Raw genomic sequence first — 26,174 nt, forward strand, 5'->3', positions numbered from 1 at the left:
TCTCGAACATATTTTGATGACTTGTAAGTAAGTTTGTGTATATATTTTTTACGAAATTTTACATATTTATCAAGTTATGTGCATACACGAGGAGTGTCAATCGAGCTTTTTGAACTAGGTTTTAGCAAATCCAAACTCGACTCACAAATTATATGGACTTTTGGGTTTTAACCTCATATTAAAAAGGTTTAAATAACTCACATTATTATATGAGTTTCGGGCTCAATTCGAGCTTGACCCAAACTTATAATTCATTACATAATTATATAAAATATATATTTTATAATTATGAATTAATACAAATTTACATATAAATTATTAACAATTTATGTCATAATATGTAGTAGTATTCAAGGCATACACAAACTAATAGAAAAAATATTTGTAAAATATTTTGAGTATATTTGTTAAAATCATTTTCAAGAAAATTGGTTTTATATTTTGAAAATACATATGTAAAAAAAATCACCAAAATAAAAGTTATAAAAAGCAGTTATTTGGTAGTTATTCATAACCATAATAGGTAGTTGCTAATTAAAATTAAGATTTACTAAATAAGTTAAAAAATATAATTACTTGGTAAAAAATCATATTGGTAGTGATAGTTATCAAAGATAGATAGATTTTTGTTTATACCAAAAGTTCCCTCATCATTAAGGGTAGTTTAGGAAGTATATAAAGTGATAGATTTTTATTTCCTCAAAACCCTCTCCTTTCCTTTTATATATAGTCTAGATAATTATAAATTAGATATTATTATATACATGTTACATATATAATTATACTCATATATGGAACGGTTTTTAATTGGACTTGAACCTAGTATGACCCAAACTCGACTCACATTGAGTTCGTACCTAATATTAGGTCCAATTTCTGCTCAATCCAACTAAAACTTAGGTTCAATAAGTTTTTTTGGAACCAAATGAACTGAATTCGAGCTAGCCCAACCCCATTGACATAGACTACTTGTACAAAACTCGGGGTAACCAGTTTCCAATTATTAGAGTGGGGATGATATGCTTTAATCTATATCTTTATGTTATTTATTGTATTTGGTCAAACTTAACTACCAAATAATAATGTTTCTAAGTAATGTGCGGTTAACAGTAAAGTTAGGATATGTTACTTGAAATGTACTAGAATAAGATCGTAGTTGAATAAATGCTTTTTGGGCTGTATAATTTTAGCAGATTGGATCTAATATCTTTTATTCGAAGAAGTGCTTTTAGGGTTCGTTGGTTGGATGTAAAATGTTTTCTTTAAGAAAATATTTCCCACAGAAGATATTTTCCTGGAAAATCATTTCCTTCTTCATAATTTTTAGGTGTTTGGGTAGTATAGTGAAAATATTTTCCAAATTAATTTTTTGATGTTGTCCTACCTTCAAACATTGCTCTCTTTATCAATCGCTTTTACATTCTATCCACTATAACCATTTTTGAATTTTTTTTTATTTTTCAACCCATTATAACCATACATTCATTTCCATCAAAATTGGATGATCTTGTATTTGCGATTCTAAAAAAGCTTTGCTAGACTACATATTACTTACTAGAAAGTTTGTCGTATATTTTTCTCTCGTCTTTTTTTTTGGTGTTGTTTGGGTAACCCTCTTTTCTTTTCTTTTTTTTCATCAATATACTTCTCATGCTAATTGTCAAGGGCCAAAAAAACTGTTTAATAACTAAAAATGGTTTAAAAAAAAAGAAGAAGAAATGCGTGCAAAATAATCACTAAGACTAAATCATGAAAAGTATGAATTTTCCCACTTGTCATAACATAACATTCATAAATACTCAGAAGTGGGTGATTCAACTTCCAATGCATAAATGGTAAACTTAAGGAAAAGAAAAAAAAATAAAAGAAAAAGGCATTAGATAGGATATAGAGCCCGTTACACAAAGGTAGTTCACTAGTCACACACTACAAGGTTTTGTTTTAATAATTAGTAACTAAAAAAAGATCATGTTGCAGAAAGAAGAATGCAAAATAAGCTTCTGTGGCAGCACATTTTCATACGCCAAGAAGAAAACATCAGATTGAACTGGCCAATCATTCATTTGGCAGTTCTCATACCTTTCAAAGGCTTTACTGCAGCTGGTTAATCCCGATTTAAGGTTGTTCCTTTTACCATTGCACATGGATTCCATGCAAGATCCATTGGAAAACTAGAGTCATCCTTAATATCATATGCTTCTCGTACTATTAGCATCAGCTTCTTGACCTTAATCCAGAAGCATTTAAGACAAAGCACCAATTGATCCAATGACTCAATCTTGAAGGTACAATGCAAAACTTGGAAAGCACTAACAGCAAGGGAGCAGCAGGGTAATCAACCCTTGAGGACAACCAGCCCATATAAGGCCATTGTACAACACCATAAGGAAGAACCAAACTCCAATCCAATTTTTGGAGTAAGCAACGATTTCAATGACCAAAGCCAGCAGTGAAATAGCAAGAAAGGCCTTTAAAAACTTATACAACCTCCCTTTGTGATTGTAATCTTCATCTGTTGCATCAGAATGGTAAGATGTTTCTTGACTAATACAAACTTTGCCAACAAACACATGGCTAGCCATGGAATACATCCTAGAGCTCTTTGTGGTTTGAGAAATAGAAGCCACGTAAACTACACATAGAACTTCTGCTGGTCCTGCAATAAGAATGAACTGGAATCATTGACTTAACTTCTACAAGGGTGACTATCACGCCTTCAAGAAGAAAAGGTTGGCCTCAATCGTTCAAAATGTATGCTATTGCATGCATGTTATCAGCCATAATCCTCGAGTACTTTTCACAATGTACAAGTCCTTGGATCACATCATCAGCACTTAATAGTTAAAAAAAGAACCTGAATCGATTAACTTGCTCATTTCAAAGAAGCTGTCTAGTTTATCGTGAAGAAAGAAACATCTGTAACCAAAAAAAAAAAACAATTCTAATCGCCATTTTATGGTAATAATAAAGCAACAATGAATGAACTGATCGAACACAATTAACTAAAATCAGCAGTTAAATGTCTTGCTCCTGCATACCACATTCAATTGAACACTGAAAATCATACCGAAAGAATTGCGACTCGAGAAGCACATATATACAATATCAAAGACTAACTAATGAACAATCACTACCGAAAGACCATTAGCTTAGCATTGCATTGCAGCAAGAACCATCACTATAAAAGTATATATAACTTACGGATCCAAAAAAGAAATTTAGCTTGTGAAACAAAATAGTCAAATAATTCCATTAGTTCCAGTAGGGCTGCAAACGAGCCGAGTCGAATCAAATTTTGGCATAATCGAGCCGAGCCTTAACTTATTTTTATTGAACTCGAACTCAAGCTCGAGCTCGACGAGCTGACAATTTAAAGCTCGAGCTCGAGCTCGGCTCGAATAAAAAATAATTATTTTATTTTAAAATAAATAAATAAAATAATATTTTTTCTTAATAAATAATAAAATATTAAGGATATATATGTAATTTTACTATTAAAATAAAAAATATATATACTATTAAAATATATATATATATACTCGAGCTCGCAAGCTAACGAGCTTAATATTTTGAGCTCGAGTTCGAGCTCGAATTTGACTCGAGCCAATTCGAGCTCTACTCGAACGGCTCGCGAGCGACTCGGTTCGTTTGCAGCCCTAAGTTCCAGTACGAAGCAGCCAACAATCCCTCATCTATTGATGTCTATGTACTTGTATTTCACATTGTTAAGATTAACACTCGTTAGTACAAGTGTTATGCTTAACATAGGTGCTCCCACAACTTAAAAGGCATACTTCAAGTTCCAAACATAAACGTGCACACAACAACTTGTCAAGGATTAACATGGGAAAACAAAGAATTAAACCACAAAAGGTCCATAAATGAAACGAAATAGAAAGCTAATGTGTGACCATTTTCTCCTCTAATTTTTATTTAGGTATTTTCTTCTCTACTTTAAGCAATTTTGTTCATGTAGAAATTGCCCAATTCCGTTATAGGCCACCACCCGAAGGGAATTTCACACAAAATCACCAAAAGTTAAAAAATATCAACAAATTCATTGGACATAGCTGAGAACTGTAGATGCCAAAGTTTGGAGCAATCAATGCTTACCAAGCCCATTAAATTCCAATAGTATTATTGGAAAAAAATTATATATAAAAAATAACATGTAAAAGATTTTGAATTCATCGTCTTAAATTCTCAAACTTTCAAATGTAAAAGGTTTTGAAATCATCATCTTAAATTTGCAAAATCTCCAAAACTAGAGAGATATTTTAGAGATTTTTTTTTTCAAATAATAAAACCCAGTCAAGATTACGTGTAACCTCACCTTGTTGGGGTCGAAGAGATTGCCAGCCAATGAAGATGATGGTTCTCACCTGAATCATAGTCGCTCTTCAGCCTCTCTTCTTCTCTCTGCCGCTCAGTCCCGGCATCTCTATTGTTTGGGCGAGGCGACTTTGCCTCCTATTTCATTTTGTTTTGGTGGATGCGAGACAAGATACGCGTCCTTTCTAAATATGAAAATAACTTCATCAATGCACAAATGTAAGAAAACATTTTACTACCTAAGAAAACATTTTGCAAACTTATTAATTAGTTACCAAATACTGGAAAATCTGAAAAATGGTTTCTTGAAATTATTTTCATTTGAAACAAACAGACCCTTAAAAAGGAAGAATAGGTTGGTTGGTTTACAAATTTTGTCCGTTAATGCTTTCTTAAAATTTTAATTGCATACTTGGACGCAAAGCAGGAAGTGCATAGGAGGGCTTGCAAGCAATTTAAGGGACTCTTTGACAAGAATCCTAGAGAAATTTTAGAAGCTGGAGTTTGAGATGATGTAACTAAATGAGTATTTCGAAAGATTTTGTCCCACATTGAAAAACAAAAGAGATTCCCATCATTTTATAATGCTTAGTTTTTTATTGGATTTGTGTTAGATTGGTAACTAGTGCGGTCTCACGCACATGAGAGGGAAGTTGAGTTGGGCCGATTCAATACAAATTGACGGATTTGCACCCCCCAAGTGCATGGGTTAAACATGACCCAAGATAGAGTTTTACTCTTCTTATATTTTACAAGATGTAACCTCACCAAGATAAGATCTTGTCTCATCTCATCTCTTAAACATTCCTTTCTTTTATATTACACAAACTCAGGCACTTTTTTTTTTTGGTTAACAAAATTTATATCTTATCCTCTTCAACGTATCTGAACCCTATAAATATCAGCTGCTCCCACTTTAAAAAGTGCACTCAGAGTTTACAGTAGAAAGCTTCCTGCCAGTTCTGTTCCTCTTCTTCTTCTCATTTTCCCCTCTCTATTGGATTTACACAACGTTTGTTAGTTTTGACCCTTCTTGTTTATACTAAAAAGAAGGCTTGTTTAATTTTGGGAAAATATTTCAACCTGCTGAAATAGTTTTTTAGAATAGTGTTATTAAGTACGACTCAAGCTTTATTTTTATTATGTTTACTTAACATTGTTTTGGCTATTTATACAACAATCTAAGAAACTATGACCTCCAACAATGTTAACACCTCACAACCTGCATCTGCATCAGTTGCAGTCGCACTACCATTGGCCAAGCCTTTTCCGGACATTTTCAAATTGAAGTTTTTGCCAATGAAAACTTCAAAAGGTGGTAAGAACGGGTGCACTCTCTACTTGACATACATGGAGTGACCTATGTACTGATAGAAGCACAACCAGCTACAACAGTGGATATCAAGACACAAGAATTGTGACAATATGCCAATAAGGTATGTCAGCATACTATCTTACAAACATTTTCAAATGAACTATTTGACGTGTATTGTAGCTGCAAGGAAGTTAAGACAATTTGAGAAGCTTTGATAACAAAGTTTACTGCCGAAAACGCCACCAAACAAAAATTCGTTGTGGAAAAGTACAATCAATGGCAGATGACAGACGACAAAGAAATAAAAGTACAAATTATCACGGAGTACCAAATGCTACTTGAGAATTTGAAAATTGAAGACATAAACTTGCCCGAAAAGTTTGATTCTGGCATGCTGATTGAAAAGCTACCTGAATCGTGGACTGACTACAAACAGAAAAATTGCACCATTGATGAGCTCGCGAAACATATTTGGAATGAAGATTCCAATAGGAAGGAGTTAAGAGTTATCAAATCTAAGAAGATGACTCTCAAAACTAACCTGGTACAAAGCAACAATAAGAGGTACGCCAATAAGTCCCAAAATTACAAACCCAATAATCCCAACAACTTTAAGAAGAAGAAAGGCAATTGCTATATTTGTGGGAAACTAGGACACCATGCTGCTCAGTGTAGGCACAAAAAGAAAGGTGACAAAGCAAATACCAATCCTCCTAAGATTAATTTATCCGAAAGGTATGATATAATTGCTGCAATCATCTCTCAAGTCAACATTGCAGCTAATATGAAAGAATGGATAGTAGACTTAGGGCTACTCGGCACATATGTGCAAATCGAGAAACATTTTCCTCCTATACTCCAATAAAGAATGATAAAGAGGTGATCTACTTTGGAGACTCATGAATTGCTAAGTTCTTGGTAAGGGCAAAGTAATCTTAAAACTCATTTCAGAAAAAACTTTGATCCTCAATGATGTGTTACATGTGCCAAATATTTGGATAAATCTGATTTCTATAGCATTGTTAGGAAAAGTTGGGGTGAAAATATCATTTGAATCTGACAAGATTTTAATAACAAAAAATAATGTATTTGTGGGTAAGGGCTATTGTAATCAGGGACTCTTTTTACTTAACATTTCAAATGTGATTAATGAAAATGCATCTTCTTTTGCTTATATTATTGATTCAATTTCTTTATGACATGCTAGATTATGACATGTTAATGTTAGCTACATAAAGAAAATGCAATTACTTGGGTTACTTTCTAGTGTTAATAATAACGACATGAAAAATGTGAAATATAGCAGAAACTAAAATAACAAAGAAAAATTGTATAACTATCCAAAGAGAAACTGAAATATTTAATTTAATTCACACAGATTTAGGTGATTTAAAAAAACTATGACTAGAGGAGGAAAAAGATATTATATTACTTTTATAAATGATTATTCTAGATATACTAAACTTTATTTATTTAGAAATAAAGATGATACTCATAATAATAAGAAAATAAAAAAAAATTAGATCTGATAGAGAGGGTGAATACTTAGTTTTACATAAGTTTTGTGAACATGAAGGCATAATACATGAAATAACACCTCCTTTTCTCCAGAATCTAGCGGAGTAGCTGAAAGAAAAAATAGAACACTACAAAAAATGATGAATTCTGTGTTAGTTAGTTCTCATGCTTCTAATAATCTATGGGGAAAAGCTATATTATCTACATGTCATCTACAAAATAGGATTTCAAATAAAAAGACTGACAAAACATCTTATGAGGTATGAAAAAATTATAAATCAAATTTAAAATATTTAAAGGTATGGGAGTGTCTTGCTAAACTATTATTACCTGAACCTAAGAAAAGAAAATTAGATTCTAAAACTTGTGATTGTATGTTTATTGGATATGTTGTACATAGTGCTGCATATAAGTTTCTTGTTTTAAGAAGTGATGTGGTTGATTGTAATACAATTATTGAGACAAAGAATACTGAGTTCTTTGACCATTTTTTTCCACTGTCCAATAAAATTTCTCATGCACCTGTTGAAATAAATAGAGAAGTAATCTCTAATGAGGAATTGAGAAGAAGTAAAAGGTCGAGAAAAGAATTTTTCTATGGAAATGATTTTCAAACTTTTCTTGTTGATAATGATTCTTTAACTTATTCTGATGTTATTTCTTCTCCTGATTACGAGTTTTGGGAAGAAGTAATTAAATTTGAAATCGATTCCATTATGAAAAATAAAACCTGAATTTTGGTAGATTTACCCTGTGGTGCAAAATCTATTGGTTGCAAATAGATTTTTAAAAGAAAATATAATTCGGATGGTTCTATAGAAAAATACAAAACTCATTTAGTAGCAAATGAATTTTCTCAAAAATGAAATATTGGCTATTTTGATACAGTTGTACCAGTAACAAGAATTTCTTCTATTCATATTTTATTTGCTTTAGTTTCTATCTGTAAACTTGTTGTCCATCAAATGGATGTCAAAACAATTGTTGTTCAAAAAATCTTTTTTAACTTATTTTGATTCTATTTTTTCTCTTGATTGCGAGTTTGGAAAAGAAGTAATTAAATCTAAAATCGATTGTATTATAAAAAATAAAATCTAGATTTTGATAGATTTAACCCCTAATACAAAACCTATTGGTTGCAAATTAATTTTTAAAAGAAAATATAATTCGGATGGTTCTATAGAAAAATACAAAAGTCGTTTAGTAGCAAAAGAATTTTCACAAAAACGAAATATTGACTATTTTGACCCATTTGCACCAGTAACAAGAATTTCTTCTATTCATGTATTATTTGCTTTAGATTTTATCCATGAACTTGTTGTTCATCAAATGGATGTCAAAACAACTTTTTTAAATGCTGATTTAGAAGAAGAAATTTATATGTTTCAACCCAAGGAATGTGTTGTATCTGGACAAGAAAATAAGGTGTGTAAATTAATTAAGTCTCTTTATGGCCTAAAACAAGATCCTAAATAGTGAGATGAAAATTTTGATCAACTATTGATAAAAGAAGGATTCTCGTCTGTAGAAGTTGATAAATGTGTATACACTAAAGTTGTGAATAATTAGTATGTGATGATTAGCCTATATGTGGATGATATGTTTATATTTGGTACAAGTATAGATATTGTTAAAAGTACCAAATATTTTCTATCTTCTAATTTTGATATGAAAGATTTGGGTGAAACTAAAATGATATTAGGTGTTAAAATCATAAGGAGAGATAATGATATAATGTTATCACAAGAACATTATACAAAAAGACTTCTTAGGAAGTTTAAAAATTATGATATCAGCCTATTAGCACTCCTTATGATGCTAACACTCAATTAAAGAAAAATAACGATGATCTAGTTGCTCAGTCTAAATATGCTCAGATTATTGAGAGTCTAATGCATTTAATGAATTTCACAAGACTTGATATAGCATATGCTGTGACTCACAATCCCAATCGTAAGCATTGGTTTGCATTAGTCAAACTAATGAAATATTTGAGAGGTATCATGAATTATGGTATCTTGTATTGTAGATTTCTCACTATATTAGAAGGGTACAGTAATGCTAATTGGATCTCTGATTCAAATGAGACAAAATTCACAAGTGGTTATGTGTTCACCATTGGTGGTACATTAGCACAGAAGTCAGCTAGGCAGACAATTATTGTTAGGTTAACTCAGTGTTATCAAAATCGTGATCCGGATATTAGGATCGTACGATCCAGATAACCAAAATCCATCCGGATCGTATTCGGAATCGCAAATTGCATTAATCTACATAAGATCGGGTAGGATCGTACGACCCTATGATCCTACCTCGATCCTACAAATTTTTGTAAATTTGTGAAATATGGGTTCCACTTTGCAAGTAAATGAAAATATTTGGGGTAGGTTTGTAATTTATCAAAAAATTGCAACCTTTATTTACAATTTTTTAACAATTTTTGCCTCAAAAAGTCAAAAAAGCTCCTATTCTTCTCATCTTCTCCTCTCCTCAGCCCTCTGTCACTTCTTCAGTCTTCACTTTTCACTTCTTCTCCACCGCTGTTTGAAACCCTAGTTTATCTGTCAAACCACCACCGCTGCAGCTCCTACCAACGAGACGAAATCTCTGCTGCTTCTACCAGGTACCAACAAGCTGCAGCTTCAAGGCTTCAAGCTAGATTTTGGTGACTTCAAGACGAAATCTCCTCTATTGCCGCCGGACTTTGGCAGACTCAATTGTAGCTCTGGTTTTGAATGCCAACAGGGAAATGTCTAAGGTGGTAGTGGAATCAAAACCTGTGGTGAGTGAGGAAGAAGATGCAAGGAAAGCTGAAAAAATAGTACATGCACTCCTTGTTTCTCTTTTTGGAGATGTGAAATTTGGGGAGAATGGTAAACTGGGGATAAGTGTTGACGGCAACATCGCATACCTTGATAAATAAAGTCGAGATGTGGAAAGTGAAAATGAAGGCCTCAAGGAACACGTGAGGGTGGCATTCCAGCAAATAAGAAGTGCTGTAAAGCCAATCCCTCTTTCAGCTTAAGCCATTTTTCTCGTCTTCTTTCTTTTAGTTCATCAACTGGGTCCAATCCAAACTATGTGTTCAGCATTTTGGTTGGCCTAAAGAGTAGAAATGAGTTGCTAATTTCAATTTTGTGATTCTATAGCATGAGAATGCTTGTATGCCCTATAGGTTCAAACAAACACTATTTTAAATTCCAATCTTTTGGGCTAATTACCTGGATAGCAGCATGGCTCCATTATTTTGAAGTATTCTCGTCCCTTCCAGGCTTGCTCTTTGGTAATGTTCACCTTTTACTTCTAAATTTCCTTTGGCTTGTTTGATTTTTTTTTTTTTGGTTGCAACATGGATAAGCATGTCTACTGCGAAACACACTTGGTGGACAACTCAACCCTCTTTTCGCACCTAATGAGCAGCTGTTACAGGCTTACAACACATTCAAAACTCGAAAATGATGTTCAAATGGGAACTAATGATTTGAATGATACTAATTTGGATGGTGATGAAGATAATGCCGAAGATGAATCCCAAAAGAATTGGGATGGTAAAGATAATTGGGAAAATAATAATTTTGATATGTGGGTTATGGGGATAATGAATTTGATGAAAATGATTAGTTATAAATTAATGTAATTCTGAATTATTATGATACTTGAAAATGATGAATTGTTACTATTTTATTTTTTATTTTGCATGTTTGTTTTAACTTGACAGATGACATTTTAGTAGTTTTTGATCTTGAAAATCTTGGATTTGGATGTTTGGCATTTTAGTATTTGTGGAAGTTGATGATTATTTTATATTTGAAATTATGATTGTATAAACTATAAAGCATTTGGTTTTAAGACTTGAAATCATGATAGATAACTATTTATGTTCTCTTCTTTATTACTTGTCAGATAGTAAGTAAAAAATGCTATATATTTATGAGTAACTTATTTATTTGATATCTTTTAAGATGTACAAAATGGTATATGAATTTCAAATTCATTAATTTTGTAAATTTAGGAGCTTTTGGTAGGATCTTACGATCCTATGATCCGATTCTGTGAAACTAAAATCGATCCTACGTAGGATCCCGATTTTACAAACCTTGGATTAACTATGGAATCAGAGTTTATAGTTCTAGAGTTGACTGATTTTAAGGCTAATTAGTTAAGAAATTTCTTAGCCAATATTGCTCAAACTAAGGATCTATTGCCTCCTGTGTCCATACACTATGATTGTCAAGCTGTAATTGCTATTGCTAAAAATAAATTATATGATTGTAAAAGTCGACATATGAAATTAAGACATGATGTTGTAAAACAGTTGCTTAAAGATAGAATTATTTTCATTGATTTTGTGAAGTTCTAGTTAAACTTGGCCGATCCTCTGACTAAACCCGTAGGAAGAAAATTAGTTCTTTAAATTACAAGGAAAATGGGACTGAGACCAGCAATTTGTCAATAGAGACGGTAACCCAACCTATGTGATTGGTGATCTCATGAAGTAGGTTCATATGAGTAATAACAAGTCAATATTGACTATAAAGCAGTTCAAATTTGAGTCCAGATAAGTGTTTTAACTGCTAGTAATTGGGAGGTTGAGTTTAAAACTCTTAATGAGTTCATATCCCGTTAAGGAGGTGTATTTAAAATAGTATATACTTGATGAATTTACCTATATGAGAGTGGAGTGGGACCGCTCCTATAAGATTTTTTGGCCGAATCTTTAGAGTTTTCATGAATAACTAGGTAGGCGTATCACCTAAAAGCGCAAATTCGTGTTAACAGCAAATTTGTGGATTGCAATATGATTGATAAGATCTTTGTCATATAACAAGAATTATTGGTTTATAGAAATTCATATTTCACCAATATTCTATAGGACGTGTTTTATCAATTTAAGTTTGGTTCATAATTAAAAAAGACACCAAATTAAACTAATTACATTACACCCCAAATAAATCCAACAGATTATTTTCTATTTACTCTTTTGTCCAAAATCTTTTGAAATAGGGAAGAGATTATTAAAAATAAATGAGTATTTTAAAAGATTAGCTATTTTTGGGGTGTTTTTCAAAAAACTTACTGTAGTAGAGTTTTTAGAGTATATTTTGGGATATTTTTAGAAAATATTTTGGAATATTAAAGAGTAGTAGAGTTTTTAAAATATATTTTGGGATATTTTTTAAACATTAAAAAAAATTAAACTACTCTTTAAAGTACCTTTTAGAGTACTTTTTAAAAATTTTTGGCCTTCGGCCACGTGGCAAAAGGATACGGCGGAACGTGGGGGACAAGTGGGGCCCACATTGCGGGCCATAGAACCCAGTTCCTCCACATTGAAAAAACCAAAGATACTTCCAATCATTTTATAATGCTTAGTTTTTTAATGGGTTTGTGTTAGGTTGGTAACTAGTATGGGCGCACGCGTATGAGAGGAAAGTTGAGTTTAGCCGATTTAGTACAAACCGACAAATTTGCACCCTCCCCTGCATGTGAGTTAAACACAACCCAAGATAATTTTACTCTTTTTTATATTTTATAAGAAGTAAAATTTATTTTTACATTTACAAAAAAGGATAACGCTTGACTGTGTTTCACCTCACCAAGATAAGATCTTATCTCATCTTATCTCTTAAACATTCCTTTCTTTCGGTTACAAAAATCAGGCACAAACATGCACAAAGTTCTTTTTGTTAACATTTTTTCTGTTACACAAACTCAGGCATGTTTTTTTGTTATTGAAAGTTATCTCTTATCCTCTCCAACGTACACTTTATGAAGCCTATAAATATCAGTTACTCTCACTTTAGAAAGTGCACTAAGAGCTTACAATAGTAACCTTCTTGGCAGCTCTCTTCCTCTTCTTCTTCTCCTTTTCTCCTCTCTACTGGATTTACGCAACGTTTGCTAGTTTTGAACCTTCTTGTTTATAACAAGAAGAAGGTTTGTTTAATCATGAGGAAACATTTTAGCCTCCTGAAATAGTTCCTTAGGACATTGCTATTAAGCATGACTCAAGCTTTATTTTTATTACGTTTACTTAACATTATTTTGGCTATTTATAAAACAGGAGATAGAGAAGAAATTGGCACTAAGAATGACAATCATGAACATCATCATGATTTAGTTACTACTGAGCAGGATATTCAGCAGGTTGCTACTCCAGCTCGCCTGAGTTTTATGTCGGGATTGTTGCCTAAAGTCAAAAGACTTTTCAGTGCTGTGGGGCTCAACAGGTGTACAATATTGTGAGCTGTAAATAGAAATTGTGAGTTGTGAATCTAAATATCTCGAGTGAGAGATCTTCGTTTCTATGGTTCCAAATTTCCATTGAACTTTTACCCATCTATGCTTAACAAGACGCCTGATCTATTGAGGTCTTCTGGGATTGGGGCATGCGAGCAATTAATCAACTGTTATAAATTATTCAATCATGTCTTTAGTGTCATTAATTGGTTTAATATGTGAAGAAAAAGAAAGGTAAATAAACTGCTTTGTGAGAGAGAGAGATTGACGGACACTAGTTAGCTTATTCCATGGATAATTCCAAATTAGCAATTTGTGTTCTTTCACTAATATTAACTTTTGCAAATGCTTTTGTCTACTCATGAGATGAAATTGGACTTTCAATATGGGCCATTGCAAAATTTTGTGGAGTAAATCTGAATTCTGGATCCCAATTAATATCCTGACAGTCACTTTAGTATCAATATTGACAGGTGCCGAACCTATGCAATAATAATTACTAAAAAGTCCTAATTACCACCACAATTAATTATAGAACAAATCCAAGTACTGGAGCAGGGACCCTAGGTGTGGAATGGGTTACTTGATTCACCCTGTTCCCGAAGAGTTTGCTTGATCCGATATACCAGATTTGTCTATAAGAATATTAATTTTGCGTACAATGGCAAGTAGGGTCGATTCCACAGGGAGCGGGTAGGAAATTATTTCTTTCCAAATTAGTAGAACAAAATTGGAGAATTTTCAATGGGAGGCAAATAAAAATGAAATAAAACAAAATTCAAAACTAACTCACAACGCACAATTTACTAAAAATAGCAATTAATGAAAGTCTACCCAAAGGATCAACTGCTCAGGCACGGTCCAATTAAATGATCATCGATGCAAAGATATTTCACCCATTCCTCACTAGGTTGGTTATAGCTATCAATAAGCTCTGACAACCAGTTCCTCCTTACTTTTTCGACAGACAAGGTACGACCATTGACTGTTTTCCTAACCAGATAACAATCCTAGGTACGACCGTAGGAATTTAATTATCCAATTGCATTAAAGCTAGAAAAACCCAACCCTACGCTAAGAGGGTTTATTTAAGCTAGATCTTACGTTTCCCCAACATAAAGCCAATGATGGTGGTCACCACTAGGTATCAACTAAACGAACAATTACGGATTCAATTTAGTTAATGTGACAGTAGGCTATTAAATTAAATCAAATACCCGGCCGTTGATATTCAATTAATAAAATACCCATGGACAATTAATTCAGGAAATGCACGAATAGCAATAAATTGGAAGAAATAATGAAGATTCGATTAGATCTCACAGATATTATGGACCGCGGTCTCGCGTCGACCTTTGGGTAGAGGAGAAAATTAGTCGCTCCTCATCGTGTCAATCCCGTGTGATTTAATTGAATTCATTCAATTAATTTCCGAAGAATTGGAAGGGTGAAACAACGAAGGAACAGTTCCTCGTATTTTGCGTCTACGCAGGAGCCGCCAGCACAAAGGAAATCTCACGAAATTTAGAAGAGTCAAAAGTGAAAAGTGAAAAGGGTCTCGATTGTACAAAGCCCAGATGCAATACGAAAAATCTCCAATGTCTGACCGCTAGCCGAAGAAGAAACAAAAAAAAAAAGAAAAGCGTCTAACCCAAAAATTGCAAAAAGTAAAACTAAAGCTAAAAGAAGTGATCCCCCCGAATCTTGCTTTTTCCTCCTTTTTATAGCCGCCGTCAGTAGTATTCCTCCCAGGAGGAGGCTTTTGCCTAAGGGGCGCTGATCCCACGCTTCAAGTTCACGTGGACCGGGGTCCGGCTTTTCGGTAACGTCTACCTTGTCTGGCGTGGCCACGCCCTGAGATGAAAGGTCTTCTGGAAATTTATCTCAAGATATCATTTTTAATGCTAACCACCTACAATTCACACAAATATTAAATATGAGTGAAATTCCATTTCTTAGCACCATGAATAGCCAAAATTAGGACAAGATGACAATGCAAAATGTGCCAAATAACTGCTCTATCAAATATGCATTTAAAAATCCTATTCCTGACGATCACCTAAGTATTAATCTGCATTTAATAGTTTGTAGTCCTATTTACCTTTTTGGGCGAGAAAAATTGGAAAGACCAGAGTCGGTTTAGAAATATGTCAATGAGAACTGAAAGCGTTTCCTTTTTGTTCTTTTTCCCCCTTCACAATAATAATAATAATAATAATAATAATAATAATAATGACTGACAAGATGATGATGATGGTGATGATAATAATAAATTAAACAAGTTGTAGCTTGAATGAGGTCACACTAGGTCCACACTAAAGATCTTCTTTTATTGTATGTTGTAAAGTAGTTTTATGCACGTGCATGGTACATGGGTGAAATCATTAGTAGTTTAATTTTCAAGATGAAGAAATAAAATTTGAATTAGTTATTCTTGAAATATGTGTATTATAATGATATTTTGCATTAGTTACTTTTAAAGTATATATGTATATTGAACGGACAGCTCGTACCATGAAATGTATTTGATTTAAATCAATCAAATATAATAAATTAAAATTAGTTCTAAGAAGTGGGACTTTTGCTTCAACCTTTGATTTTGATTTTTATTTTTGACTTGTCCTAAACTCCATTAATCTTCTCATCTAAATTTCTCTTAAATCATAGTATTACCTTAGTCATTTTGGAGTATATTATGTAAAATCACTTTCTAATGTATAAGCATGCATTAAACAACTTTTGAATAGGAGTGTGAATTATGTGATTGTGAGCATTTAGAATAAAAGCAAAGTCTAAAAATAACACATAAAGAAAGAAAATTAAATAACTAGCATGACATACAGAGATGTGGATTTCTTACTTTTATTTTATTGTTAGAAAATACTTATTTGTGTGCAAATTACAAGTATATATTATAAAGAACTTACTTGTGAAAAAAGACGAGAGTGGGGAGGAAGAATGGGGAGGGAGGGAGGAGAGAGGTGGGGGAAAGAGGGAGGGAGGAAGAGCAAAAAAATAAGGAAGGATGACGACTAGTGGTGATGTCTGGAAGAAGAAAGAAATTTAAAATTTATTTTATTTTATTATTTTACTTTTTTTAGTGTATTTGAGTGTGTATTTTTTAAGTTATTTTTGGAATTTGTTACTAAAGAGTATGATAAATTTATGAGTTTGACATCTGTCCAACCTTGCTCGACCCATTATGTTTAATGGGCTTGTGGGCCAAATCCACATATGGAACAACTATTTATAACTCAAGATTGGTATGGGGTCTAGTAAGTTGAAAACCTTCCATTTTGTATAATTTGAAATCAAAATAGACATTTCGTATTCATTGTCATCCTACCCATATTTATAGAACAACTGAATACATAAGAAATACGTAGATTACGTCTTCTATTCATATCTTCATTTCTGCTAAGTTTTCTTTTAGCTTTCTCCCAACAACAAATTACTGAAAATCCTTTCTTCCCTCATTCTTCAAGATTTAAAAGACATCCATTTTAAGAATAATCTCTGGTGAGAAATAATGGAGTTGAAATCAAGTTGCACAAGTTGTAACCACCATGTTTGACAAGATTCCCTTCGACAATCCCTCCAGAAATGGGAGGGATTGCTCCCCTATTTCGGTAAAAATTTTTGCCTTGAATCCCTCTAGCAATTCCTCTACGGATTCTCGGAGGGATTTGAACAGACTTTCTTTTTCATCAAATTTCATCATTTTCTTGCTTATGTAGCTCAGATCACATTCGAAACTCGTCATCCTTGCGAACTTTAGGATTTCAATCAACATAACGCAAGCTTATTTCTTGTCCAAAATGAAGTCAATTTCCAACTCCTACAAAAACAATCAAAACATGCGAGTAAAAGGGACAAAAAGCTCATTCAAATTCTAAGTAGCATTTAGAACTAAGTCTAGCCAAAATGGACCATTTTTTTATTATAAATGTTGAAAAAGTGACTAGAAATAATATAAAATATCATCCAAATATAATACAAAATAGTCACTTATCACTTAGTACTTGCTTTAGTATTTGATAATACTTATATTATAACCTATTGGTTTTTTCAATATTATAGAAATCCAAGTGCCTTTTAATAATTATTTACTACCATAAACTTGTATTTTATAACTAATTTATGATTATTAGTACAAACCATAGATATTTAAATATTATTTAGACAAGTGGTAATTTTTATCATATTTGTATTATTTTTAGTCAAACAATTAGGTAATAGTTTTTACTTTATTTAACTTTGATAGTACTTTTTTGGTATTTTAAAGTACTACTGCTATAACTTATGATCTTTTGAATGCTAAACAAAATTAAGGATTCATTTGGCACCAATATACTCATAAAATTTGTCTTTTACAACTATTTCATTATTATTAATACAATCAATGATAATGAGACTTTGCAACACTATTAAAATAGAAGGCAATTTTTACCATATTTTGATAGTGTTAATAGTCAACCAATTCTGTAGTACATTTTAAGTATATTAGACAGTATTGGTTTCATTTTTCATAATACTTGTTTTGGTACTTGATAATACTAATGCAATAGCCTATTGGACATTACAGAATTTGAGTACCTTTTGACACTTATATATTTTCAAAAATTTATAATTTAAAAGTACTTTATAATCACTGGTACAGAGTATGGTCGTAAAATTTTGAAATATTATTTAGATAAGAGATAATTTTTATTGTATTTGACAATACCATTACTCAAACAATTAGACAATAGAACATAAAATAGGTAGAGAATGTCTTCTTTTTTTTTTGTATTTTTACCATTAGGGTTGATTTTGGTTTGATTAGTTGGTGAGGTTTTGATATATCAATAAAATAACTATCTTGGTAAAAAAAAGGGAACAATTAGATAGTAGTATCTTTTACTATATTCAATAGTACTATTTTCAATTTTTATAATACTTCTTTTTGTATTTCATAGTACTAATACTATTACTTAATGATCTTTTGTATGCTAGAAAAGTTTAACAGTTTATTTAGCACTATATACTCATAAAATATGTAATTTACAATCATTGAATGAAGTCTCACAACACTATCACAAAGGAAAGTAGTTTTTTTTTATGATATTTTGATAGTAGTATTAGTCAAACAATTGGATAGTATATTTTCAGTAAATTGGACAAGACTATTTTTAATTTTTATAGTACTTCTTTTAGTATTTAATATTACTAATTTTATAGTCTATTGATGTGAGAGCTCAAAATTTAAACTTAATTGCATACACTACCACTAGAAATTTTGAACATGCAATCTTGATGGAGTATCAACTACTTGGAGTGTTTAATTGATTGTCTTATACTTAAGAATATTAGAATATTTTAAATTCATACATGATTCACATTCATGGAAATATAATACGAATTAGACAAGAAACTAGTGGGATAATAGTGAGATGAAATGAAAGTACAAGGTTTAAAATTTCATTCTTACTCAAAATTTGATCATGCAGTTGACACTTGGCTTAAGTTTGACATTTGTCCAACTACTAAACCAAGTGTACAATATCCTATTTGATTCTTGACCTGCAAAATAAAATCCCTGACCGAGAGAAAAGAGAAAGAAAACATTAATCTGGTTCCTTGTATTCTTTTTGCTGCAACCGAGAGAGAGTAAGGGAGAGAGAGTGAACCATCTCCTATTACCACTCCCAATTGAGAGAGAGAAAAAGTCAAGAGTGGTGAAGAGATTGCAGTTGCTTGGTGTACAAACTAGAGGTAGTGAGGGGAGAAAGAAGAGAGAGACCTAGTGCAATCCCTTGAGGAACCGAGAGAGGGGGGAGAAGCCATCCACCTTTTTCCAGTTGAGTTTTTTGCAAAAAGGGAGGTAAAAATTGTAATAAACCCCTCATTCTTCTAGTACTCTCGATATCTCATGTTGCATGATAGATTTTAATCAAGAAGAGTGAGTTTTAATGAAGAAAATCCTGTGTAAAACTGATTCATTTCTAGGAATTTTTGTTTTGGCCAATGATAGGAAAGTTGAAGTTTCACAGCTGTGCATTCGAAAACTAGGAAGAAATTTCACTAGGAATGCATGATATGTGTTTAATCTCATGGTTTATAAGATATTTATCTTTGAAACTAGTGAATCATTGGCAAACTTGGCTGAAATTGTTGAAGAAAGCTTGTTGGAACCTATTGGGATGGCCGAGAGAGGGAAAGAGAGAATTTTCCAGTTTTGCTCTTCAAATCTTGGCTGCAAATTTCATATTGTGGTTCAATATACCCCATAACACAATAATCATCACACGCATGTTGAGTTTGAGTGAAAAATAAAGAATTTTGTTGGGGAAAAGTTCGTTTTCCAACTATCTATTTGCTGGAATTTTCCAGCCTTAGCTGAGAAAGATAAGGGGAATTTTCCAAATTTTTCTATGGATTTTGGGGCTGTAAAATTGCATATTGTTGTTGAATACACCTTATAATACATTAAGATTGACATGCATGTGATTATGGTGAAAATTTGATTTTGTGGCTAGAAATTTGATTGGAAGTTGCATGACTGTTATACCATTTACCAGCTTAGATGATAGAAATTTCTTGGAGTTTGAATGGATATTTTAGTATAAAATTGGCTGAAAAATGCTTGATTCGCACTTGTTTGTGTGTTATGAGTTTGTTAGTGTGTGATTTGTGGCTAGAAATAAAATCTAAAATGGTTAAAATTGAAGGGGAAGGTTGTTGTAGCAACAATAGGAATCGGGGGGACCTTGTAGCTTATTTGAGTGGATCTTCAACTATTATCGAGTTTACTTGGCTTTATATGAATTGCACACACACCTTAATGTAATAATCTAGTCATGCATGTGGGTTTTGACCAATAAAAGATGGAATTATGGGACAAGAAAGTACATTAAAGTTAGCTACTTTTGAACTTGCTTTGTTAAAAGTTAATGTCGAGTTTTGGTGTGCTAAATCTAAAAGTATAAAAGAAGTGAAGTGATAATGCCGGAATTTCTACTTGAACCCTTTTCTTTGGAAATTAAAAGTGGAAGTGATGAGTGAATGTGAGAAAATGCACTGGTCGCCTCATCTAAACGTAGCAATGACTTAGAATTCGATTGGAATGGTGACTAGAGGGTAGGAAATAGCATGTATGTAGATTTTTATTTTAGAACCTTACCAAATGAATAGTTAAATGATTAGGGCAATTATAACTTGTCTTAGGAGACAACGATGTGCAAGAAAGTAATCTCGAGACTGAAGTGTAACTCATTTGACTGAAGTGCAACTCGTATAACTAAGCTGGTTTTACTTGTTTATTTGGTGATTTGCTTGTGTATTGGTAAATTATGCGAATTGAATGAATGACATGAGATTTTGCTTGGTTTTGAAATTACTGATAAAGGGTTAGGGCGTACTTTACCGCCACTTGCCTTATTGAACTGAAATGGTTATTACTGTGATTGTTGGTTGGATTGTGCATGACTGATTGTAGGCCATTGTGTACTTTATCACATCGGTCAAATTGGGCCCTAGACCCTTGGCAAGTTGACCTAGCCAAGCCAGTAGTGGACTTGGTCGATTAGGTCAGCCACCTTTGACAATCGAATGATTTCGAGTTTTACCTTGAAGTTTGGAGACTAATGAACTGTTTAACGAATGTCGGGAATTGTAACTTGTTTTGGAGGCTATAAGGGGAATGATTGGTAGAGTGAGAAGAATCTATATCCTTTGAAATGATTGTTTACCTTTATTGAATCTGATATCTTGAATTACTATGTTTAGTGAATGTTTTATATTGTTATTTGGTACTTGACCTTTGAACCTCATTGAACTCAAGCTCAACCTCTTAGTTTTGTTTTTCTTACAGAAGTTGAGGTTGGAAGAAACGTCGAGTAGAGATAGATGGTTTTGGGAGGTCCAATGTTGTATCTCGATGTTAAAACTTGCATTTTGGTTCTTTTAATGGACAAATTTTATGTTTTAATCTAGTTGGTGATGTACTTAAGAATCAATGTTCAGATGTTTAATGGGAAATGTTATCTCTGAAGTTAATGCCAGTGAGTGAGTCCTGACGATAGTCAGGCAGGCAATCCGCTAAACTCCAGGATTCGCCTTAGAGTGAGGTAGGATCATCACAATTGATCTTTTGAACATTATAAATTTGAGTTCCTTTTTACACTTATATGCATACTGTCAGAAGTCAATATTTTATAATTACTTTATGATCAGTAGTATAAACCATGATGATGGAATAATAAAATATTAGTATTTAGATAAGAGGTAATTTTGACCATATTCTATAGTATCACTATTCAAACAATTAGGTAGCAGCTTTTATAATATTCAATAGTACAATTTTTCACTTTTCATATACTTCTTTTTATATTTCACAGTACTAATATTATAGATTAATGATCTTTTGAATGCTAAAACAAATATAATGTGACGCCCCCACCTCTCCCAAGAGCGAACCCGAGGGTATCGGCGGAACGCCTGCCTAACTCGCGCCAGGACTCAAAAATACAAAGCAATAAAAACTAGGATAAACCAAAAGCGTACTAGGCAATAGATATACAACCCCAAAAGAGTTCTATTTACATCCTCAAAAGAAGTTATCCAGACTACTACATTATCCTATGCTAGTATTCAAAAGTAGAAAGTAGACCGAAAGAGGGGTCCTTATACAGATCACCAAAACAAGAAGAAACATCTTAGTTGTCCGGCTATTACAAACCAAGCCTAACTATTCTAGTGATAGTGTCAAAAGTTCCCCGCATCGGCCCCTGTTAAGGAAAACAAAGGCAATGGGGTAAGCTATATGCTTAGTAAATATACGGGTAAAAACATAAATTTTACATTAAGACGGGCAATTACGTCACAAAGATGTCCAATCGAAAATATAAAAGTAATAACACAAGTTAAGGATACAGGTTGGCTCCAAAACCACGTCATGTGCCATGTGTGACCTCCTGCCGACACTCCGTCGACCACCGGTAAGGGTCCGTAGAACTCTACTTGTACTCTCACCTAACACCATATCACCATCACTGGCCAGTCACCTCACGAAATGGCTCGAGCAAACGAAATGAAATTGAACTTGACACACAAGCTCGGTTCAAAAAATTGGTTTACAAAACCACAAACTTGGTGACCTTAAGACTAGGTTGGACTGGTTTCGACCAAGCCCCGGCCGGCTCAAATAGTCCGTCTAGGTCTTGAGATCGGGCCCCACAAAAGTCACCCCGAACTACAAGTTCAAGGGTTCAACACCAAAATAATTCATATATACACATCTCATAAAGAAGCACAGGTGCAAAGTAGGGTTTAGGTTGAGTGTGATCAAGTACACCCTTGCCTAAGTACCCTCTCATCCACACCAAAGCACATAAACAAGTTATACACAAAAAAGGGCCTGAATACTGACACAGAGAGAAGGTATAGCAAAAGTTCAAAAATCACGTCACGTAACAGCTAGTAGGCCCCACTGGCACCGTCTAACCCGTCACTGTCTGAAATAAAAGATTGCACCACATTACTACACAAACGACTACTAAAATGCATAAATTAAGCAAAACGGCAAAAAGGGCACATGTACGCGCGGAAACGGCAAACGAAAACGGAAATGGCCGGCAAACGGAAACAGCAGATTTGGCACCTAGAACTGTTTTGATCAAATTTCAGGCTACGGTTATCGGATCGAAGTGCATGATGCACCTTTACGAAACTAAGAAGAAGGGATACAACTTTTATGACGACACCTCAAGTCAGATCTCAATGGAACTAGGACAAAAATGCACAAGACAGTCCCAGCGGTTTCAATTCAGGTTACCGAGCAGGCCCTGTTTGAATGACTATCACTCATAACTCAGAGATCGGAATCAAGAAATTCCAGAGGCGTTGGAAAGCTCATTTATAAGGCTATAACTTTTGTGTTTTGACCAAAAGCTGAATTAGTATAGAGCATAGGGAAAAATGGGTCCAAATTTCCTGTCAGAACTGTCCAACTTCAAAGGCAGTTCTGACACCCGATATTGTTTTCGGTGTAATTAGAGCTACGGAATTCAAATTTGGACGCATTTTATACCGTTTTGAAGCTGAGACAAAGATCTACAAGTCCTACGAAGATCTCAACACCCAGTTCCTTCGTTATCAATGTGAACTGAGCACGGGCAGAAGCAAAATCAAGAAACGTAGCACAATTCAGAGTTTAGAATAGAAGCGAGGGTTTTGGCCATAACTCAGGCTACACAGATCCGTTTGCCCTGAAATTTTGCAGGTACAACAAGAACTTAAGAAGCTACAACTTTCATGTTTTGGGCAAATCCTGAATCAGTATGTAGCACAAACAAAAATGTACCCAAAATTCAGATTCTGGCTGCCTTGTTTTCCAGTTTAACCGGTTTTGCACGTCGCAAACGCATTGTCCGTTGCTATGGTTCTCATGCAAGTTTTCTAACCAACTTCTACAGGTTTTTATAGCTAAACGTGACATAATATCAGAAACCAGAGGTAACACTTCCATGCATCTTCCTATCAGAATTTAGTTCAAAGTTCTTACAGCCTGCATCAGTCCAGAATTATTCGAGCTTTAGATCAGAAATTTCCCTCAGTTGAAGCTCAACTTACAGGTTAAACATATACTCAGGACATATGAATGTTATTCACGATCTTACCTCTAGTCCTAAGCTTTAGAAATTGCAGCCGAAATCAGTTCCTTTCCAGCTTCTCCTGCCTTCCTTACTGTATTTTCCTTATCTTTGGTTGTTTGGTGATAAACTAGCTAAGCTCTTGCTCCCACTTCCGCACTCTCTGTTTTCCTCTTGATGTTAGTTGATAAGAAGAAGGTCTGCAGTTTCATTTTGCTCTCCTCCACTGCCCAGGCATTCTTAACCATTGGTCTCTCTTAGCTGCACTCGGTCAGTCTCTGCTTACACAGCAAAGTTGGTAGTTTTCTCCCTGACAACTGTCCCAATAAGTGTTATTCACCGCCCAAGTCTTAGCTAACCTCATTTCCACCGCTTAGCCTAAAACTTTGCATTTGGTTCAATGAAATATGTTATTTTCTCTCGGTTGTTTTCTAATTTCTAATAGTTTGTCTTGGCTTCATGGTAGTTATTCTAGGATTTTAGGGTTAGGTTGGTCTTTTAGTTATAGTTTAATTACTCTCTAAGGTCTAAAATTTTGTGATTTCATGTATAAATTCCTAACTTCATTTGTATTTTCGGAAAAAATTTTCTTACATTGATTTTGACACATTTAACTTTAAGAAAACCTCATTAGACATGTACTTCATAGATTTCTAGTGTATGTTATGGGTCTAATAATATTCGCAATTAATTACGTTTTACGATATGCATGTCATATGTTTCTTTAAATTTTTTTTTTGTTTTTTATATCACAGTAAATAAATAAAATATTTTAGGGTGTACACTTAATTTCTCGGGTTCGCACATCCTTCCCCCGTTAAAAAATTTCGCCCTCGAAATTCGTACCTTCCGTTATAAAGAGTTCCGAGTATTCCTTCTGTATATATATAGATATATATGTTTTATTAACTCCCAAGTTGCTTCCTGTATCCCTTAAATGCAACCCTTGTACAATTTGTAATGGATAATTTTATCTCCCGTTCTCTAGGTCGATTTACAATCCCAACCCCTTGATCCTGTCGGGGTGCTATACACTCGAAAAGGTCGGTCATCCGATTTAAAGCAGTAACTACTAGATCACTTATATGGGTCATCCGATTTAGCTTTCTCACACTCTTGCCCACAAACATTCAAAAATCTTTCAATTAACTCCATAGGTGACAAACTTAATTTAATTTAAAACACTTAACCACACTTAGTTACTTCACTAATCACCCTCCTATATTAATCATCTATACTTAATCATGTCTTAACATACACTAATGCAAGGAAACACCAAACTTTTTGTCATGGAAAATATTAAGGGTTTAAACCCAACTTAGACTTCTAGTAAATCATAACACTAGAGGTTTTGCTAGTTTAGGGTTTCTAACCTTTTAAAATCTACTTAATCTTAAAAAAAATAAATCAAATCCTATGCTTACCTATACCAAAACACACACTAGTATATCGAATTTTTAACTACAACTCGAACTTGTAATTAATACAAAAACTAGGGTTTTATAAATAATCCAAAGTAGGGTTTTCTAATAAATTCGTACAAAATAGAACAAAATGTTCTTAATATCACATAATATCGAAATTAATGACTAACCAGGGTCTCACAACCTCCCCCTCTTAGAGCAATTTCGTCCTTGAAATTAATACCTTTGTTCGTGAACAGAGAAGGATACTTCTTTTGCATGTCTTTCTCCACTTCCCAGATGGCTTCCTCCACATCATGATTTCTCCATAAAATCTTCACCAAAGATATCTGTTTATTTTTTAGTTCTTTCACCTTTCGATCCAAAATCTGTACGGATTGTTCTTCATAGGTGAGGGTTTCATCTAACTCCACGTTATCAGGGTGTAGAATGTGAGTGGGATCGGGATGGTATTTCTTGAGTAAAGAAACATGGAAGACATTGTGAATTCGGGACATACTGACCGGTAGTTCCAGTTGATATGCCACCACCCCAACTCGTCATTGAATCTTATACGGCTCTATATATCGGGGTTTCAACTTCTTTCCTTTTCTAACTGAAATAGTTCCCCTTAGTGGTGTAACTTTTAGGAACACTATGTCTCCCACCTCAAATTTCAAATCTTTTCTTCGATGATCGGCATAACTCTTCTGCCGGTTCTGAACTGTTTGTATT

General features: G+C 33.5%; 1 long non-coding RNA gene across 1 annotated transcript; it reads right to left on the reverse strand.

Moving 5' to 3' along the window:
• Window positions 1-21,933: 21,933 nt before the first annotated feature.
• Window positions 21,934-25,393, reverse strand: LOC140011470 (uncharacterized). The gene is made up of 2 exons (XR_011818646.1): window positions 24,064-25,393; window positions 21,934-22,173 (listed from the first exon to the last, which is right to left on the reverse strand). It is a non-coding gene; the product is annotated as an uncharacterized lncRNA (long non-coding RNA).
• Window positions 25,394-26,174: the final 781 nt, after the last annotated feature.

Source organism: Coffea arabica, chromosome 7e (genome assembly GCF_036785885.1).
Source record: "Coffea arabica cultivar ET-39 chromosome 7e, Coffea Arabica ET-39 HiFi, whole genome shotgun sequence".
In the NCBI taxonomy this organism is placed as follows: Eukaryota; Viridiplantae; Streptophyta; class Magnoliopsida; order Gentianales; family Rubiaceae; genus Coffea; species Coffea arabica.